At 42.0% G+C, this 18,053-nt stretch overlaps 1 protein-coding gene across 6 annotated transcripts in view; it reads left to right on the top strand.

Moving 5' to 3' along the window:
* RTKN (rhotekin) overlaps nucleotides 1-18,053 on the top strand; it is a 246,617-nt gene that overhangs the window by 88,783 nt on the left and 139,781 nt on the right. The window lies entirely within an intron of this gene.

Here is an 18,053-nt window from a genome sequence, read left to right as displayed (position 1 = left end):
TACCAGTGTTCTCTCTAAGGTACAGCATGCACAACCACACACTGTTCTTAATGTGGCCATACAACATTCCTGAATCTGCTGCAGGAGAAGTGTATGCGTCTATGCCATTGGAAATACTGCTCAGTGAAATCAAATGAAGCCACAACCGTGTTCTTAAGTATGCGTCGTATTTAAGTCAGGCTTCTATAACTCAAGGACTGCCTGTACTCCAAAGTAGGAATACCATGACCATTTGGTTTTTTGTACAGTGTATACAACTACGGTAAAACCTTGGTTTGCGAGCATAATTCGTTCCGAAAACATGCTTGTAATCCAAAACACTCGTATATCAAAGCGAATTTCCCCATAAGAAATAATGGAAACTCCACAAGCCAAAAACTTTAATACAAAATACTGTATGTACTGGTATTGCAAGACCTTGCTTGTTTAGAACAGTCACTACACTCCTGCAGCATCAGAGAGAGAAGAACCATCGGCTAAGTTGTGATGTGTGTATACTGTACGTACTTGTATTGCAAGACATTGCTTGTATATCAAATTTAAATTTAATCAAATGTTTTGTCTTGCAAAACACTTGCAAACCAAGTTACTTGCAATCCAAGGTTTTACTGTATTTAAAATAGACAGAGGAAGTCAAGGATGTTCTTGCTAATGAGCTGTTGCCTTTTTTTTTATGGACTAACAATGCATTTTTTCATAAGTTTTTGAAGACATCAACTTTTCTATAACTGGAGTTGATCTGTTGGAGTAAACCCAAATATCTGTGGATGATTATCCAAGCTTTGGTCTTACCCTATTTGGATTAATATACTGTTGTACATTTGGGTATTCCAGATAGGCAAATATCTAGACTGTAGCAAAATTGGTCTTGGGAGGAGGATGGACAGATTGGGCCACCCCATACCTGATTCAACTGTACTGGTTCCTGGTAAGGATTAGGATCATATTCCAAGTTGCTGATTGCATTCCAAATGCTGTATTGATTGGTTCCGATATATTTAAATGATTTTGTCTCTTTATGTTCTGTTTGTTATGACAGTTGCATTTGATACATGAAATTTGATTGATATTACCAATGACTAAGTAATTACATAACATAATATTGTGCTTTATTAGTTTAATATTGTGCTTATTAGTATAAAAGAAAAAAAGGACTAATGCGAGAAAGGATTCAGAAACTTGGAATTGTTTGCTTCCCACCGTGAGGTCCTTATCATCCTACAGTGACCAAAAACTTGACTGTTTCAAAAATACATTTGTTAAACTACTGTTTTATTTTAAAACAGTATTTGATATATTTAACTGATGTGCAACCAGTAGGTTGTTTAATAGTGGAATCTACCCTGAACAGTTCTGGTAAAACAAACTATTAAATGTCTGTATTAAATTGAATACACTTTCCCATAGATAAATTGCTTATCAGAATGCAAGGACTTAAAAATCGTGCCTAGAACTTTATATTTACCTCTTTCTTTTGCTGAGTTCCACCTTCACTTCCTCTGTCCTTCTCTCTTTCTCTGAACTGTTTCTGATGTGTGTTTTCAGCTTATTTTCCACTCCTAATTGGACTTGGCATCCTGAGTGGTTGCCTGTCTTGCTTACACGGGGACACATTTTTCCCTGACCCGCGGGAACTCATTTTCCCATCTTGGAGAGTTCTTTTCCTGTTCCTTTCCTGCAAGCTCAGACCTCATCTACACAAGCCTCAAACACACAAGCCTCAGGAATGAGACAGGGATACCAACAAAACTCATGGGGACAGGATGAGGAAATTGAGTTCCTGTGGGGATGAGGAAAAGCTTACCTCCTAGTTACAGTAGAACTGAGGCACATGAGGACAAAGGCCTAGATTCATTAAACCTTCCGATCCTGTTCCCTGACCCAATTCACTAAACGGCCCACAGCCCACTTAACGATCCGATCCAATCCACCCATGTCGAATGCAATGGCCAATCAGGGATTTCCTTAGTCTACTCCCTAAGAAAGACCCTGATTGGCTCAGGCGCCCTCCCCGTGCATCACATGATGCACCGGGGCGAGGCCTAAGGCCCGCAGATCGGGATTGAGGCCTCCGGAGCAGGAGGGACTGAGCACCCCTCCTGCTCCCAAATTTTGTACAGGGAGGGGAAGAGGAAGGGGGGCGTCTGCTTCCGGTGGCAGGAGGGCATCGGCATCTCTTCTGACATTCGTTTGTGGCGGCAGGCATTATTTTTTTGTGGGGGGAGGGAAGGGGCTTTTTTTTTTTCTTGAGTTGGGGAGTTTGCATTCAAATGATTTGCACCTCCATGCAAATCATTTGCATACAAAAAAGATAGTGAATCAATTGTTGTTTCAAAATCGGCCTGAAATTGGCCTATAGCGACTGAATCGCTATCTTTAGTGCATCTGGCCCACAGTGACTTGCCCTTAGTCACATAGGAATCCTTTCTTTTAAGCTGTGATAAGCACTAATACGTGCTTACTGCAACAAAATATGGCTTACCATGGGACACGCTGAGGCATCCTGTGGTAATTTTCAGATGTGTGCATCCTGACCATGCACTAAAAAAATAAAATTTTTAGCGCTGGGGTGAGTCTAGGGAGGGGGGAGTGCAAAGAGTGGGCTGGTTCTGTGCTATTGTGTAAGCTCTTAGCGCCTACATAATTGGTGGTGGTAGGGGACGATGCGCTAAATGGGAAAATTATCTCATGGCCATAATAGTGAAAATAGAAAAATAGGCCATTTACCCTGGTATAAAAATGGGGAGACCTAATGATCCACAGTGAAAATAATCCACCGATGAAAACAAAAAACTGTGGATACAGATGTTCTGGAGATAATTTATTAAACACTGACATATAAAACCATGAAAATTCAATTTAAAAAGTACAATGGTAAAAAATACTGTGATAAAAATCCAACCGGACCCTACACGGTCCGTGTTTTGGCGAACATGCCTTCCTCAGGGGTCCAATGTTTGCAAACTCACATATAAAGAATTGGACTGAAAACAGTCTATTGTCTTTAAACCTGTGAGCAAAGAACACCGCAGACAAGCTGAAGTAGCAAAAAAAATGCGGTGTTCTTTGCTCACATGTTTAAAGACAATAGACTGTTTTCAGTCCAATTCTTTATATGTGAGTTTACAAACCATTGGACCCCTGAGGAAGGTGTGTTCGCCGAAACACGGACTGTGTAGGGTCCGTTTGGATTTTTATCACAGTATTTTTTACCATTGTACTTTTTAAATTGAATTTTCATGGTTTTATATGTCAGTGTTTAATAAATTATCTCCAGAACATCTGTATCCACAGTTTTTGTTTTCATAAAAATGGCCTTAGCATGTGAGAATGACTCACTTAAGGATATGCTAAGGTTACATGGTAAAAGAGCCTCATAGTGATGGATGCAGAGGTTGTGGTCAGTTCATATCTTTGTAATCCCATGAGTAATATAAACTCCATAATGAATCCTATCAAAAGAGATGAGAGCATCAAGCAAATTTGAGTTCTTATCTCTTTCACTACAAGTGGTGTGCCTCAAGGATCAGTTCTTGCTTTGGTTCTTTTTAACATTTTTAGGAGTGATATTATAGGAGGGCTATTTGGTAATGTTTGTCTCTTTGTGGAAGATACCAAAATCTGAATAGGGTAGACACCTCTGATGGTGTGTATAACATGAGAAGGGACCTACTAAAGCTTGAAAGATGGTCCAGAATTCGGAAACTAACATTTAACGCTAAAAAACAGGGTCATGCATTTTAGTTTAGTTTTTGCAGTTTAGTTTAGTTTTAGTTCTGTACCAACAGAGTGGTACAGTTTAGGGGGCTAAGCACTTCTGTGCACAAAAGAGGAGCAGGACTTGGATGTGATCATATGTGATGATCTTAAGTTGGCCAAACAGGTAGAAAAGGTACTGGTGAAAGCAAGATGGATGCCTGGGTGCATAGGGAGAGGAATGGCCAGCAGGAAAAAGGAGGCGATAATGCCCTTCATTAGACCTCATTTAGTTTGCACTTTCAGAGAGAGATAAACAGGAGGGAATTGGTCCAGAAGGCAGCTACTAAAATAGTCAGTGGTCTTCATGGTTATGATCCTCTTTTACCCTAATAAAATGCTACAATGCAAACCCTCCCCCCGTCAACCCAAGTATTCAGTCAATGTTTCAATCAGTGTCCCATTTTTTTTTCCACAATCTTCTTCAATGTATCCATCCTTGGGTTGACGGGGGGAGGATTTGCAATGTAGCATTTTTAGAGGGTAAAATGGTAATTATATTTATAGTATTCAGTGACGATTATTTAAAGATTTATGGTGAAAATGAGTAATAAATTAATGAATATATGGATAAATGTAGTTAAATCTATGGCTTCTAAGTGATCAAAAGAAATGCTTATTCATTGTGGATATCTTGAAAATCAGACTGGCTTGGGATTCCTTGAGGACTGGATTGAGAAACTCTGCTTAGGCAAAAGTAAGACTCCCTCACCCCCTCCCTAGCCTGTTCGATATCCTTTTCAATGGAGCCAGGGTGTTCTGACAAGAGATGAGAAAATTAAAATATAAGCCCCCTTCTTATTAGGGGTTCTAGGCAGATGTCTAGACCCTACCCATATGGTGGTAGAAGGGGCATATAAAGCATTTTTTTGTCTGGATCAAGGCCGGGGCCAACTTGGAAGCTGGTGGGAGCTTTGCAAGCTTTGAAGACTGTCCACTCGCTCACACCAATAATGTAGACCACACCAGATTTGTAAACTCCAAACTTGAACTTTACTCTCCGAGTTGATGAAAGATGTAACAACTTATTTACACAGAATTTACACAGGACAAACTTTTTCTCCTCTCTTCCATTCAAAAAGGTGTTACAAAAATAAAAGTTAGCAATCTTTACACAGAGTAGGCTGATTGTATTCAGAAAAATAACAGTTCCAAGACTAGCACAGTTCCTATCAGGTGTCAAGTGCTGTTCATATAGATGTAAATCCAATACCTTAGGTGTAATGGTCTGGTACAAGTAACCTTTTATTCTGTGCAAAGTTCTTATTAATTTCTCCTCTCTGATTCAGATGTAAATTCTCATAGGTATGGATTATGGGCTGCCTAAATGGTAGTGCTGTCCAATCTGAGACTCCCTCTTCTAATAAGACTCCACGGGGTGAGAAGTATTCCAGCACCTTCTCACTATAGCAAGACAGAACCACGTTTCAAGCCTGGAACTTGCCTGTCTCTGATTCCTTCCTTCTGCGAGTGCCTATAATGGGTAAGGGTAAAACACGGACCTGACGGACCTCGTGGATCTAAAACCACACGTCCTTAAAAATCTGAGGTCCATGTCCGTGCCGCTCGTAGTTTCTGTCTCTTACAAATCTCTATGACATTTTAGCTCTGACGGATCCGTCTCAGCATAGGGAGGGAAAAGTATTAGGATCCGTCAGCGCTAAAATCTCATAGAGGTGTGTCAGAGCCAAATTCTATGTCGGGCTTAAAGGATAAGCAGAGCGCAAAACGGTAATAATAAGATCCGGCAGACTTAAACCTATACATAAGAAGGCTTCTGCTCTGCTGCTCCAGCACTAGTCTCTGGCTCTGACAGACCTCGATGAGATTTTAGCACTGACGGATCCTAATACTTTTCCCTCCCTATGCTGAGACCGATCCGTCAGAGCTAAAATATCATAGAGGTCTGTAAGAGACAGAAACTACAAGCGGCACGGACATGGATCTCAGATTTTTAAGGACGTGCGGTTTTAGATCCGCGAGGTCGTCAGGTCCATGATGTCCGCGTTTTACCCTTCACCTTATAATGTCTAACCTAAGTGGTATAGATAGGCTGAATCTTAACTCTCTCAGGTGTCTGCTTCAGGCATAGGCATACAGGGACACTTCCTTAGCTGTACGGTCAGTGGTGGGAAAGGTTCCAAAGAAAAATTTTTAGCACCAAAAACAGAGCTTTGAGGGACGTGTCTTCACCCCTCTTTGGGTCTTCACCAGGAACTCTCTTCAGAAAATCCAATAACCAACTTAATTTCTAATTTAGTCTAATTCCAGAAGTTACCAGAAGCCTTGATATGAGCGCCCCTGACAGCTACTGGTGCCAGAATATCTGCAAGGCCCCTCCACCCCCTCACAAAGCTGGTGCAGAAATCTCAGGAAAACATGAGGTCAAAAGGACAGCCTCTAATTACTTGAACTGCAGGTAGCTGAAAGAAAACTAAAACGCTAATGATGTACGGTACATTTCTAAACTGTCAGCTAAAGAAATCTGCCAGCTACGTACTGGATATATGAACTGGTAGCTTTTTTTTTTTTTTTTGTAAATCTTTATTAAATTTCCAAACTACCATAGTGCAAACAAACAATTTCAATATACATAAGTTTACACAAATTGCACATTAAACTTATAGACATTAATTCATAACTATTTCCCCCAACCCCCAAATAATCAGAAAAAGTACATACCTACAGGAAACCCTCGATATAGTCCCCAAATGAAATTCCAATGCAAAACCCTCTCCCCTCCCACCCACCCTGTGTATGCTTAAGGGTCGATAAAATAAAATCAGTTATCATTCCTTGCAGAACTTAGTCAATGGTTCCCAAACATTCATAAAATTTTTATACCGTCCCTGTTGTACGGCCATTGAACGTTCCATTTTAAAAGTATAACAGAGAGATTCCCACCAGAAAGTGTAACTTAATCTATCACAGTTCTTCCAGTTCCTCAAAATAAGTTGTATGGCATCTCCTGTCATTATAAAGAGAAGTTTGTTATTTCGAGCAGATATTTGGCTTTTAGCCCTCATTAACGTACCAAATAAGATGGTATCGTACGTCAATGCCACTGGATTTTCTAATATAACGTTCACTTGATCCCAAATAGATCTCCAAAATTTAAGTATCAAGGGACAATAGTATAGTAAATGATCCAAAGTCCCAGCTTCAAGATGACAGCATCTATTAGACTTTGAACTATCTAATTTCTGTAAACGAACAGGGGTCCAAAATGCTCTATACAACAAAAAAAAACATGTTTGTCTCATAGATGCAGACGCCACACATCTCATCCTCCAAGTCCAGATTCATGGCCATTGAGACGCAGCAATCTGATGCTTTATCTCAATGCTCCAAATGTCACGAAGACCAGTCTGATAGCTTTTTAGGAACAGCCTAGAGCAAAATACATACAGAAATAACTGTATATTTTCTCTTGCTGTTATACTAATTTTAAGCAAACTGTTGTTTTGGATAGGACCTTCTTGTCTGCTCTGCTGCATGGGGATTAAATATTACAGATTTAATTTTAGGAGAGATAAAAAAAAAGTGTTCAGATTTCAAACTGGCTGTGGAAGTCTGGTTTGGTATAGGTGATGGGAATTACATATTGGGGTTTATGTGAAATTGTCCAAAATTTGCATCAGCGCTTCAGGAAATCTGAATCAGATTTCGTTGGATATTTGGATTGCATTCTGGACTTTTATACATCTATTCCAGGGTTGTTGGGGTTTTTTTTTTTCCAGATCTGCCAGATAAACCCAGTTGATTTACCCGGCATGTCTAGCATTGACTGCTACTTCTGTTAAATGTGATATGTTACAAAGTGCATACCGCAGTGTGCGCAGAAGCTGGTTTTCTCCCAACTCCCTGCAAACTGGTATCCTGCTGCAGTCTGCCTACTTTGATTCTGGAATTATTTTTGTCTCTTTGGCTGAGAGATGAAGAGTATCATAGGCTATCCCTCTTATGTACTGCACTGTGTGAGTGCCGACAAGGCCTCTGTGCTAGCAGGCAGGGGAGCTGTTTTCCATCAGACTGCGACTGGCTTTTATTTTGACTGGGCTCAGTGATTTTGAACGCTACAAGCTTTCTAGATGCCAGAGATTTGGGAAACTGTAGGAAAAGATCTGAAGTAGGTGGGAGGAGGGGGTGAGAAAATGAGAGAGAGATTTGGATAATGAGGAAAACTTGTTTTCCTGCATTTAATGAACAGCAGCAGCAATTTCTGCAGAGTATTGATTAGAGATCCCCTGTAGCTATGAATGGTGTCAGGTCAAAAGTGCGCCGGGACAAAGGCGCGCCCAGACAATTGAGCACAGCGCGGAGGCGCACGCCGCTCAAAATTAATGTTTTTAGGGCTCCGATGGGGGGGGCGTGGGGGGGAACCCCCCACTTTATTTAATAGACATTGTGCCACGTTGTGGGGGCGTTGTGGGGGGTTGTAACCCCCCACATTTTACTGAAAACTTTACTTTTTCCCTGTTTTTAGGGAAAAAGTTAAGTTTACAGTAAAATGTGGAGGGTTACAACCCCCCAAACCCCCCATAACGCCGGCGCAATGTCTATTAAGTAAAGTGGGGGGGTTCCCCAACAAAACCCCCCCGTCGGAGCCCCTTAAAACAGTAATTTTGAGCGGCGCGCGCCTCCGCGCTGCGCTCAATTGTCTGGGCGCGCCTTTGTCTTTCGAGCTGGGAACTCTCTTGAATCTGGCCTGGAGATTTAGAATCTTTTAACATGGTCTCTTGAGTGAACTGCCAAATTTTGGGTGCCAGCCCCTCTTCTGTTCCCTACAGGCAGTTTACCATAGGGAGAAACAAAAAGAGGGGAAGAGAGGGGACAGATTAGGTAGCAGAGTAGCAGTGTTAACTCCAACCTCATCCCCCCATTCTTTCCTGTTTCTTGCAGGACAGAAAGGGATAGGCTGGCTTAGGGAGCAGCGTAACAAACCCCTTCTTTCCTGTTACCTGCAGGTTGGGAGGAAAGAGGTTGAATGAGGGATCCAAGTGGCTCTTCTCTTTGCTGTATCTGTTCCAGCCTTGACCACTCCCCTTCTGTTCCCTGCCCTGCATGGGATTAGAAGAGCTAGATTAGAGATCTGTTCTGACTTGCTCATGTTGGGAAGAGGGGTGGGGGGGCAGCAAAACACAGAAAAATGTATGTGAGAAAGTGTTGAAGGTAGGGAGTATAAGAGAAAAAACTGATGTGCACCCCTACGTCATGACTCAAAAGTTCTTAGGTATGGAATATGGAGACAGATTTGATTACAATATACTGTATGTCAGCAGGCCAACTCTTCTTTATTAACTGATTTTGGACTTTATTCAAAATGAACAATTTTTCCCACATGGAAAACGCATCTTCTTGCAGAAGGCCTCTTGTGTATTCATATCTTGGATTTGCTTCAATTTCTGAACCGAGCTGAGAGTGAATTTTGTTTGCATGGTTAGACGAGGTAATAGATCTGAGGTAGAAGCAGTACAAACTTTTCCATTAGGCACAATAGGTAAAGGGCCTAGGGCCCAAGAAAATATATTAATTAAAAACAAACAAACCGAGAGAGAATAAAAATGAAGTAGAAGTTATTTATTTTCATGCCTTTTGGCCGTGAAAATATGCAAAATAAATAGAATACAAATGCATAATGCGTAAATACAAATCAAATACAAAATCAAATATACATAGAAATCAAATTAAAAGCTCAGACTTATTAAATGTCATCAAGGGAGGGGCCCATGAAGGTAAAAATGTCTAGGACTCACAAAGTCATAATACAGCCTGTGGAGAAGATTTCTGGCGATATTTGTATCACTTACCATTTGAACTTAACGTGGCTATTCCTATCACCTGAACACCACACTTCTACCAGGGCTGACTCTTTTTTTGATCTGGCAATTCTCGCTAGCTCCTTTCTTTTCCAGTACTGATGGCACCAGGCTGATTTGGTGCCATGAACCTTCATTTGCTCAGCCTTTGTATTTTTCCCCCTATTTTATATCCTTAACCTCAAATACCCACCTCCAAGTAACTTAGTTGGGCCATTGTAATGACCATTATGGGCTAGAAGACATATAACTACAGGCAGTCCCCGGATTAAAAACAAGTTAGATTTTTTAAAGCTGTTCTTAAGTCAGATTTGTATGTAACTCGGAACTTGTAGATTTTAAGATTTTTGCTGCTTACCTCAGCTCCCACCTGACAAAAGGGCCAATTGACCCTACCCATGTTCCCTCTAAGGTACAGCATGAACAACCACACTATGCATCATTACTGAACATAAGAACATAAGAATTGCCGCTGCTGGGTCAGACCAGTGGTCCATCGTGCACAGACAGCAGTCCGCTCCCACGACAGCCCCCAGGTCAAAGACCAGTGCTCTAAATGAGCCCAGCCTCACCTGCGTACTTTCCAGTTGAGCAGGAACTTGTCCAACTTTGTCTTGAATCCCTGGAGGGTGTTTTCCCCTATGACAGACTCCGGAAGAGTGTTCCAGTTCTCTACCACTCTCTGGGTGAAGAAGAACTTCCTTACGTTCATACGGAATCTATCCCCTTTCAACTTTAGAGAGTGCCCGCTCGTTATCCCTTCCTTGGAGAGGGTGAACAACCTGTCTTTATCTACTAAGTCTATCCCTTTTAGTATCTTGAATGTTTCGATCATGTCCCCTCTCGATTTCCTCTTTTCGAGGGAGAAGAGGCCCAGTTTCTCTAATCTCTCGCTGTACGGCAACTCCTCCAGCCCCTTAACCATTTTAGTCGCTCTTTAGACACTTTCGAGTAGTACCGTGTCCTTCTTCATATACGGCGACCAGTGCTGGACACAGTACTCCAGGTGAGGGCACACCATGTCCCGGTACAGCGGCATGATAACCTTCTCCGATTTGTTCATGGTCCCCTTCTTTATCATTCCTAGCATTCTGTTTGCCCTATTTGCCGCCACCGCACATTGTACAGAAGGCTTCATCGACTTATCGATCAGAACTCCCAAGTCTCCTTCCTGGGAGGTCTCTTCAAGTACCGCCCCGGACATCCTGTATTCGTGCGTGAGATTTTTGTTACCGACATGCATCACTTTACACTTATCAACGTTGAATCTCATCTGCCATCTGAATCTGTTACAGGAGAAGTGTAGGAGTCTATGCCACTGGAAATACTGCTCAGTGAAATCAAATGAAGCCACAACCACATTCTTAAGTATGAGTCATACTTAAGTTTGGTGTCTGTAACTCGGGGACTGCCTTTATTCCCTTCAGAATCCAAGTAACCTGAGCCATCTATAGCTACAGCCCTATTCCCCTTCCTTCTTCACCATCCTCAATTTAAGTTGATCTGGGGAACAGAAGTCCAGACCTGGGAATTGAACAAAAAAGTTTCATGGAGGTCTGCCATAATCCCATCCAATCAGTCGTTGGAGAAAGCGACTAACATGTGCAATGCTGATAGGGGATGCTGACACAAGCACAAAACCAGCAGGGGAAGCCCTGAACAGCTGAGCGCAGGGGAAACCCCGAAGCAGCCTTCTGTCACTGTTGGTTCAGATACTTAAGGCCCCTCGGCCAATCAGTCTTAGGCCCCTCCCAGTATATCCCAGGATGTACCGGGAAGGAGAAGATCTGCCATTTTGAAGAGGTGGGCCTGCTGGTAGGAGGGAACGGGCATCCCTCCTGCTAGTCGTATAAGGTACGGGGGTGTGGGGGTCTGGGTGGTCAAAGCAGGAGGGAGTAGGCATCCATCCTTCCAATTTTTTTAAGTTCGAAGGTGGGGAGGGGGCTATCATCAGTGCTTTTTAAAAACTCTGCTGGCACCTCCAGCCCTATCAGAGATTTTGGAGCATTTTGAACGTTAAAAACCAGTGCTTCATTTTCTGCATCATTTAGGCATCAATTGGAGTGCTCATTTTAATATTGAGGAGCTTGTAATCCATTTACATATGATTATCGGAGGCTGTTGCAAACCACAGAAAAAAACGGGATTAGCCATTTTGGGCATCGATAGCCGAAATACTTTGCCTCTAAACTGGTTAAAACAGGTTTGATCGTTAAAGGCAAGGTGAGTTTTGAGCATATAGGCCTTAGACTTCTAACCATTCCCTCCTCCCCCAAGACTTTGATGATTGTCTCAATATCTATCCTTCCAGAATAATCCAGTAAAAATGCATATTGGACATCACATAGGCACTGACATTTCAACACATAGCTGTAATGCAGGGATTCTCAACCCAGTCCTCGGGAAACACCTAGCCAGTCATTTTTTTTCAGAATGTTCACAGTAAATTTGCATGAGATATATTTGCGTGCACTACTTCCATTGTATGAAGATCTATCTAATGCATATTCATTGTACATATCCTTAAGTATTTCCTGAGGATGGGTTGAGAACCCCTTCTCTAAGTGTAAATGGAGGACTTTCACATCTTTCTTCATGTTTTCATAGCTCCTAATGGTGCTCACAGCTTTGCTTGGTGTATTATGGAAGATTACATTACATTACATTACATTAATGGCTTATATTCCGCCTGTACCTTGCAGTTCTAAGCGGATTACATCAAAAAGATAACTGGACATTTCCAGGAAGAGAAATACAATTAAAGAAGTTGGACCTAGTACAACAAAAAGATAGCTGGACTTTTCCAGTAAGAGGAATACAATTAAAGGCGTAAGGTCTAAAATAATTTTGATGTGAGGATTCTAAGAGGGGGGCGAGAGGGGAAAAGGAAGGGGTTAGGACATTTGGGTGAATTTCTTGAATAGTAGGGTCTTGTGTGTTTTCTGCACATTTGTATTTTAGCTAGTCAGCTTATTTGGCTACTTTTTTGTCATGAGGTGCTAGCAAGGCTTGAGGTTGAAACTGGGAATCCTCAACTCGTGATTTTCTAGGGATTCTCATCCTGAAAAGTCTGCCTGTTTGCTGAGCTTTCTGAGCTGCTCGTGTCGGTGCTTCAGCTGGCTAGAATGGTAGAGGGCTGGGATGCCACTTCTAAAATTGCCATATTAACCTATATTGCCCTTCTGGGGAACAAACCCACTTAAAATGTAAAACGAGAGAAAAAAAAAGTTAACACGTCTGCAGTTCTGTGACCTCTATTATGGGGTTAATTGCACAGAGGCACAGATTGCCAACCAATAAGTGACCCCCCAGGGAGGCTGGATCAGCAGCTGGTGCTTTGAATTCTAAAGCTGTTATCTCTTTCAGGGTGTGATAGGCCATGTAACCCTGGGATCCTGTTTCCTGAGTGTCACTGGTCTATGTGCATCATTATTTTGACTTCTCAAATACTATGGGCTTTACTATATAGGTCGATGTTATTTCACATATCTTTATTGGCATGTTATATATACTAGCAATACATATTTAATTAGCTTTCTTCAATACCTACCCCCTCTAACATCAGGGTTTACCTATATGAAGTTTACACTATTAACTAACAAATATATATATTGCCAAAGTAATGCATTTACTGGTAGATAGTAAAAATAATGTCCTTCGGTGTTTTTTCTCTGTTAATAACAGGAACCGTTCTGTTTCTGGTTGAGGTCTGCATAGACCCTGGTCAGAACATCTTTCTTGTCCAATTGCATGATACAACATTTTTTTGTGCTATAGCTACTGTTCTCTTTCCCCCAGGATTATAGTTTTTCCTGCTCATTCTTTTTTGTGAAGTCTTTGATTTTCTCTGTTTTGGGAAATGAAATTAATTAATTTGTACCATTTATACCAGAGATACAAATAAAGTAATGCAGGTTAAAAGAATTTTCAGAAGAAAGTAAGCGAACAAATAAAAACATCTTGAAATCTTTTCTAAAAGAAAATAAAAGACTGTTATTTCTTCAACTCCAACGGTAGATGATCCAATGCTGAGGACCACTAATTCTGAACATTTGCTTCCTCCATGTCACATTTCTCGCTTCCTCATTACCTGGGACTAAAAGCTTTTTGTTAAAGAATATTGAGAATATAAAAAGTAAGTTCTTTCAAGTACTATGGCCTTGAATTATGAAGAACTTTAAACAATAACTGGAGCAATTTAAATTGACAACCCTCTTTAATAGGGAGCCAGTGTATCTGAAATAGTAAATGGTGTGCACATTCTCATTTTCTGTGTATTTGTGCTCTCTTTGTATTTTGCAAAGCATAATAGGAAATATATATATTTTTTATTTAAAGGAGGTCTTTTATTATAACACCAATGGTTCAATAAGAAAATAATAGAATGTTCAAATAGAACAAGTATAATTCAATAACCTATCTTGTGTTTGAATCCCACACAAGAAGAGCTTAATAGAATAACTACTACTTAATAAACATTAAAATAAAAAAAATTGTTTCTATCAATTGTACAATCAGACTCAAACAAGGGTCTTATTGTGAGCAAGAACAATACAGTCAACCCTCAATTTTACGGACCTGGATATAACAGATTTTGGATTTAACACACTGGATTATGTGGAGCAGAAAACACCTGACAAGGATGTATTTGCTCTTCCTTCCTGCACGTGCTCTTGTTTTTGGGCGTAGCATTTGTTTAATGGTAGCCATGCACTGAAAAGCCCACATGCTAAGTGATCAATGATGGCTTCCAAACTCTGCGGTAGGAGCGGAGAGAAGAGAAAATGATTGAACTTAAGTGTGTGGCAGAAACTTGAGTTGATCAAGAAACTGGAAAATGGAGTTTCTGTTTAATATAGCCCAACTTTGTGCTGAATATGGCATAACACCCCTCACTCCCATTTCAGATATTAAAAAATCAAAGCCGAAATTATGTTGCTCTTAAGTATAATGTCAAAGGTGTAAGAAAACATATAAAAGTAACGAGAGAAAGATTCCTCTGGCAGCTGAGGAGCATCCATACATACTTCTCTGAACCTGAATTTGCCTTCATACTGTCTCGCATGAACTGCTATAATGCTTTACTAGTAGGCCTGTCTGTCACAAACCTTTCTCACCTCCAAAGTGTCCAAAATGCTGCAGTCCGCCTATTAAAAAACTTCAGCATCCAGTGCTAGCATCGGTTCATTGACTACTTATCAAGAAGCATTGCTTCTTCAAAGCCTTAGTCCTGGCATTCAAAACCTTCAAGAAACTGGTACCAGTCTATATGATTCCCAAGATACCAATCTATAACCCATTAAGATCCCAGAATGTCCTTACCCCCTGGACCCGCCCTCAAAACAAAATCAGCCCGCAGGCATGCCTACTCGCACTTCATGCCCAAACTCTGGAACCTCATCCCCCCATACTGGACAACCTATGGAACTTTAGGAAGGCCATGAAAACCTTCCTCTTCACAAATCCAACCCCATGAAAAAAGGTCCAAGCCAAACTGATCTCAGTTGAACTCATCAACTAGGCCAGGGGTGTCAAAGTCATAAGAACATAAGAATTGCCGCTGCTGGGTCAGACCAGTGGTCCATTGTGCCCAGCAGTCCGCTCACGCGGTGGCCCTCCAGTCAAAGACCAGTGCTCTGAGACTAGCCCTACCTACGTGCGTTCCGGTTCAGCAGGAACTTGTCTAACTTTGTCTTGAATCCCTGGAGGGTGTTTTCTCCTATGACAGCCTCCGGAAGAGCGTTCCAGTTTTCTACCACTCTCTGGGTGAAGAACTTCCTTATGTTCGTACGGAATCTATCCTCTTTCAATTTTAGAGAGTTCCCTGTCTTTATCTACTTAGTCTATTCTCTTCAGTACCTTGAATGTTTCGATCATGTCCCCTCTCAATCTCCTCTGTTCGAAGGAGAAGAGGCCGAGTTTCTCTAATCTTTCGCTGTACGGCAACTCCTCCAGCCCCTTAATCATTTTAGTCGCTCTTCTCTGGACCCTTTCGAGTAGTACCATGTCTTTCTTCATGTACGGCGACCAGTGCTAGATGCAGTACTCCAGGTGAGGGCGCACCATGGCCCAATACAGCGGCATGATAACCTTCTCCGACCTGTTCATGATCCCCTTCTTTATCATTCCTAGCTGCCGCCGCACATTGGGGGACGGCTTCATTGACTTGTTGATCAGAACTCCCAAGTCTCTTTCCTGGGAGGTCTCTCCAAGTACCGCCCTGGACATCCTGTATTCGTGCATGAGATTTTTGTTACCGATATGCATCACTTTACACTTATCCATGTTGAACCTCATCTGCCATGTTGATGCCCATTCCTCCAACCTGATTATGTCACTGTGCAGATCTTCGCAATCCCCCTGTGTCTTCACTACTCTGAATAACTTTGTATCGTGTGCAAATTTAACCACCTCACTCATCGTACCTATGTATAGATCATTTATAAAGATGTTGAAGAGCATGGGTCCAAGCACCGAGCCCTGCGGCACCCCACTAGTGATGTTCTTCCAGTCCGAGTATTGTCCATTTACCCCCACTCTCTGTTTCCTATGCTCCAGCCAGTTTTTAATCCACGTGAGTATTTCACCCTCGATTCCATGGATCGCAGTTTTCCAAAGTAGTCATTCATGCGGAACCTTGTCAAACGCCTTCTGAAAATCCAGATATACAATGTCGACTGGGTCGCCCTTGTCTATCTGCCTGTTTACTCCCTCGAAGAAGTGCAGCAAGTTCGTCAAACAAGATCTGCCTTTGCTGAAACTGTGCTGGCTGGTCCTCATCAGATCGTGTCCGTCAAGGTGATCAATGATGCGGTCCTTTATCAGCTCCTCTACCATCTTTCCCGGTACTGAGGTCAGACTCACCGGTCTGTAGTTTCCCGGGTCTCCCCTCAAACCTTTTTTGAAGATCGGTGTAACATTCGTCACCTTCCAGTCCTCCAGAATCTTTCCCGATTTGATCGACAGATTGACTATTAGCTGAAGCAGTTCAGCTATAGTCCCTTTCAGTTCCTTGATGACCTTCGGATGGATACCATCCGGTCCAGGGGATTTATCGCTCTTAAGCCTATCAATCTGCCTGCAAACCTCTTCTAGACTGACCGTTAACCCTGTCAGTTTCCCTTTTTCGTTTCCAGCATATAGCCTGATGGGTTCCGGTATGCTGTGTATATCTTCTTCAGTAAATACAGACGCAAAAAATGTGTTCAGTTTGTTGGCGATTGCTTTGTTTTCCTTTAGTGCTCCCTTTATTCCTTTGTTATCCAGCGGTCCCACCACTTCCTTCGCAGGTCGTTTCCCCTTAAAGAACAGCTTGAAGTTTTTCGCCTCTTTGGCTATTTTTTCCTCATAGTCTCTTTTGGCCACTTTTACTGCCTTATGGCACCTGCGTTGATGTTGTTTGTGCTTTTTCCAGTTTTCATCCATTTTTGACCTTTTCCATTCCTTAAACGAAGTCTTCTTGTCTCTGATCGCTTCCTTCACTGCTACAGTGAGCCAAGCCGGTTTTTTGGTTTCTTTTCCTCTTGGATCCCTTGTTGATATGCAGTATGTATAGATTTTGCGCCTTGGTGAGCGTGTCCTTAAAGAGGGACCATGCTTGCTATAGCGTTTTTACAGTGTTTATCCTCTTCTTAATCTTCTTCCCCACCATGAGTCTCATCCCTTCGTAATTCCCTATTCGGAAGTTCAGTGCATCCAGGTCGAAGCGGATTATGTTGTGATCGCTGTTTCCCAGCTTCCCTTCTACTTCTACACCTTGCACCAGTCCTCGCAATCCATTTAGAATTAAGTCCATATTGCATTTCCTGCATGCTTGTACGTGGTGAGCGTGTTGTTGGGGCGCCGCCGGCTTGACTCGGGAGATGAGAGGTCCTGCACATGCTTCTGCAGGATGGCGGCTGGCTTGAATAAGAAGCCGGGAGGCATCGGCCAAAGCAGGAGGGCAGCCGCACGGGGACCCCGAGGGAAGAAAGCCACCACGCTGAAAGCGCTGCAGCACCCACAGGCAGGTACCCACCCACCCCGGGCCACCATTGCTGAGTGCTCGTTTATCGGGGCAGTGCTTGGTTTGCGAGACAAAAGTTTGCTGAGTGTTTTGCTCGTCTTGCAAAACACTCGCAAACCGTGTTACTCGCAAACTGAGGTTCCACTGTATAGTTGTTTAGTGTTCTCGGATATTTATACCCACTATAGCATGTGTTTGTCTGTATCTCGGCTGTTTATCTCTACTATAGCATGTAAAATCACCTATTGTATCTCTGATGTTCGCTATTTATCATAACTCAGTCTTTGTACCATTCACTTCCTAAATACGTCTTGTCCATATTTGTTCTGAAATTGCAGTGTGTTACCTCTTTCGAGAGGAGGACTAAACAAGTGAATAAATAAATAAATTAGGAAGAGGTGGTGTATAAATGGTTTGTTCAACAACGTTCATGTGGGGTCCATCAGAAATTATACAGTTGGCAATTCACATTC

Source organism: Geotrypetes seraphini, chromosome 1, assembly GCF_902459505.1.
Source record: "Geotrypetes seraphini chromosome 1, aGeoSer1.1, whole genome shotgun sequence".
Lineage (NCBI taxonomy): Eukaryota > Metazoa > Chordata > Amphibia > Gymnophiona > Dermophiidae > Geotrypetes > Geotrypetes seraphini.
The sequence above is the reverse complement of the archived record's forward strand: the minus strand, read 5'-3'. Positions and strand labels throughout refer to the sequence as shown.